The following is a 4072-nucleotide window of genomic DNA, read 5'->3' as shown; positions in this document are numbered from 1 at the left end:
TTCAAAGCAGCCTGAACTTCTTTCATCACCATAGGCTCTTGCTCATATGTTGTTTCATGAAATTCTTCTGTGTCTTCCAATTCTTTTCGATACAGTGACTCAGTATATTCCTTCCATCTTCTTTTAATACTTCCGGGATCATTTAACGTTCTGCCGAAATCATTTACAAAATCATTGCTCCTGTGTGCTGCGTAGTATTCCATGGTGTGAATGTACCATAATTTCTCAACCCATTAATTTGTGGTTGGACATTTGGGCTATTTTCCTGTTCTTGCTATGGTGAATAACGCTGCTATGAACATTAGTGTATAAATCTCCATTTGTGCCTCAGTTCTCATTTTCTTGGGGTAGATTCCAAGTAATGGAATAGCTGGGTCATATGGAATTTCTATGTTCAGCTTTTTGTGGAAATGCCAAATTGTCTTCCAGAGTGGTTGTAGGCAATCATTGTTGATGTCAGATGGATCTTGGCTAAAGGAGAGAATATCATAAAGTTGTTTACTTATATTTTATTGGCCATGGAAAGACATTCAATGTGCAAAGTTGTAATACATTATGAACAACATTGAGAAGAATGGACATTTCAGAACAGTTAATTGTGCTCATGCAGAACCTGGGCACACATCAAGCAGCGACATTTGGATAGAACAAGGGGGAACAGCAAAGTTTAAAATCAAGAAAGGTATGCATCGGGGTGGTATCCTTTCACTATACTTATTCAGTCTGTATGCTGGGAAATAAGGATGCTTTATATTGTTGTTGTTGTTGTTATGTGCCGTCAAGTCACTTGTGACTCATAGCGACCCTATGTACAACACCTCTAAACTCTGCTCTGCCCTGTACCAATCTCATTGTCTCCGACACACTCATCCCGATTGCCCCAGTCACCAAATCAATCCACCTCCCAGAGGGCCTTCCCCTCCTGCACCTGCCCTCCACTTTCCCAAGCATGATGTCCCTCTCCAAGGACCAGTCTCCCTTACAACTTGACCAAAGTATGCCAGACGAGGCCTCAGAATCCTTGCCTCCAAGGAGCAGCCCGGTTTAACCCTCTCTAGGATGAATCCGTTTGTTTTCTTAGCAGTCCATGTTACCCTCAACACTCTTCTCCAACACCAAAGCTCAAAAGCATCAATTTTCCTTCTATGCTCCCTGGTCATTGTCCAGCTCTCTGATGCATAACAAGTGATTGCAAAGATCATGGCCTGTACCAGACACACCTTAGTCTCCAGAGACACACCATTGCTCTTGAGTACTTTAGAGAGGTCCCTAACAGCAGACTTTCCCATCGCAATACGTCTTTTAATTTCCTGGCTACTGGTGCCAAGAGTGTTAACTGTGGAGCCGAGCAAACTGAAGCTGTGAACAATCCCAATCTCTTCACCATCCTCCTGATGCTGCCAATTGGTCCAGTGGTGAGAATCTTTGTCTTCTCGACATTGAGCCTCAATCCATACTGAAGGCTGCAGTCTTTGACCCTCTGCAGCAAGTGCATGAGGTCCTCCTCAGTTTCAGCAAGCAGGGTTGTATCATCTGCATAATGCAGATTGTTGATAGATCTTCCACCAATCCTGATGCCACATTTCTCCTCATTGAGCCCAGCCCCCCGGATGATCTGTTCTGCATACAGGTTGAAAAGGTATGGAGACAGGACACATCCCTGCAGTGTTTCCTTGCTCTGTTCTAATGACTGCTTTTTGGTTCAAGTATAAGTTTTGCAATAGCACGATCAAGTGTTCTGGGATTCCCATTCTTCTCAGAGTCAGCCACAGTTTGTTATGGTCCACACAGTCAAACGCCTTTACATAGTCAATGAAGCACAGATAGACATTCCTGTGGTATTCTCTGCTTTCATTTAAGATTCATCTAACATTAGCTACAATATCCCTAGTTCCCCGACCCCTTCTAAACCCAGCCTGGACTTCTGGCAGTTCTCTGTTGATGCTTTACAGACAAGGAAAAAAAAACACCAAACCACTGCACTACAACCAACTTATTCATCATCATCATCATCATCATCATCCTCCTCCTCTTCATCTTTCTCCTCTTCCTCGTTCTCCTCATCTCCTTCATCGTCCTTCTCTTCCTTCTTGCTTTTCTCAGCCTTGACAACTCCCTTTTTGGCTGCACTGGGCTTGCCTTTAGCCCCACATGCCGCAGTATCCTTCTCATACTTCTTCAGCTTAGCAGCCTTCTCACCAGGCTGCTTGTCGACACTATTATTCCACATCTCTCTCAGCTTCTTCACAGCATCACCAATGGAAAGGCCTGGGTGATCACCTTTGATTTCGGGGCGATACTCAGAACAAAACAAGAAAAAAGCAGAAAGGAGCCTCTTGGGCGCATTGGGATCTTTGAACTTCCTTTTTGTTTCGCCTTTAGGAAGGATATAGGTTTTCATCTCTCTCTCATAACGGGCCTTGTCTGCCTTTGCCATGTCTTCAAATTTACCTTTCTCTGGCAGACACGGTCTTCCACCTCTCCGAGCACTTCTAAGGCAATTCTGAGAAGCTGACAGAAACACCTGGGTGCGCTTCTTGTGCTCCTCTCGGCAGATCTGCACAAAAAAAGGCATACGGTGGCATTTTACCACTCGGCCCCTTAAGATCTCCTTTGTCCATGGTTACTTATTTCTCGTCTGTGAAGCACATAGTCACCCAGTGTCTTCTGGCTCTACCTGGCCCAGCGCTGTTTCTATGGAGCTCAATGTACTACAATGGCTCAATAAATGATCTTTTTTTAGTGTTGAAAATGTTTTCATTATTTTTCTGTTGTGCATTTTCTTCCTCCCTCCCCTCCCTTTCCACCAGCCCTCCCAGCAATGCACCCTTTGTTCCAGTTGTTGTCATACATATAATGCTTATTATATATTCCTTTCAGACAGTTCTTCCCCTCACCTGATCTAATGCAGCGTTTATTATCCATCCACCCTTTACCCATTATCTCCCCAATTCCCCCATGCCTCTGAGGTGTTATGCAGTATTTGTCCTTTTGTGACTGAGATATTTCACTAAGCTTAATGTCCTTAAGCCTCCCCTATAATGTATAATGTTCAACAAATTCATGGTTTTTCAATGCAGCGTAATATTCCATTGTGTGAATGTACCACAGTTTTTCTATCCAGTCATTTGTTGATGGGCACTTGGGTTGCTTCTATCTCTTTGCTACTGTGATAACAATAATAATGCTGTAATAATGCTGCAATAAACATGGTGTGAATAAAATAATGATCTTGTGCATTATTTGTCCATACGATACTGAATTAGCTCACTCTGCATAATGCTTTTCAGACTCTCCCTGTTATATAGTATTTTACAAAGTTGTTAGTCCTTAGTACTGCATAGTATTCCATTATGTGAATGTACCACAATTTCTCAATCCATTCAGTTGTTGATAGCCATTTGGACTGTTTCCATATTCTTGCTGTTGTGAATAATGCTGCTATGAACATAGTTGTACAGATCTCTGTGTCTCAGTTCAGTTTCCTTGGGATATATTTTTACCAGTGTAATAGCTTGGTCATATGAGATTTCTATATTCAGCTTTTTGAGGAAATGGTGGTTTACCATTTTACCATCTCACTAGCAGTACATGAGAATTTCACTCTCTCCACATCCTTGCCAACATTAATTGCTTGCTGTCCTGTTAAACCTTGCTACCATTGTGGGGATGAGATGGTATCTCACTGTTGTTTTGATTTGCGTCTCTCTTGTGGGGGGGTGTTTGTGGCTACTTTTAAAGTTTTGTCTTTATTACTAGTTTTTGAGCAATTTTAGTATGCTCAATTTTGAGCAATTTTAGTATGCTCAATTTTGAGCAATTTTAGAGAGGGTGAGACCAGGCTGTTCTGGAGGCAAGAATTCTGAAGCTTCTTCTGACATACTTTGGACATTTCGCAAGGAGGATCAGTCCTTGGAGAGGGATATCATGCTTGGGAGGATGGAGGGACAGCGCAAGAGAGGAAGACCCTCAATGAGGTGGATTGATTCAGTGACTGGGGTAATCGGGATGGGTGTGTCAGAGACAGTGAGATAGGCACAGGACAGAGCAGGGTTCAGGGCTGTTGTACATA

General features: G+C 42.8%; 1 pseudogene; it reads right to left on the bottom strand.

The window, feature by feature from the left end:
• Positions 1 to 1993: 1993 nt before the first annotated feature.
• LOC102867936 lies at positions 1994 to 2621 on the bottom strand (annotated as a pseudogene).
• Positions 2622 to 4072: the final 1451 nt, after the last annotated feature.

This window comes from Elephantulus edwardii, unplaced genomic scaffold (genome assembly GCF_000299155.1).
Source record: "Elephantulus edwardii isolate Elephantulus edwardi_28Jun2011 unplaced genomic scaffold, EleEdw1.0 scaffold00045, whole genome shotgun sequence".
NCBI lineage: Eukaryota > Metazoa > Chordata > Mammalia > Macroscelidea > Macroscelididae > Elephantulus > Elephantulus edwardii.
This window is presented reverse-complemented; position numbering and strand designations above follow the sequence as displayed.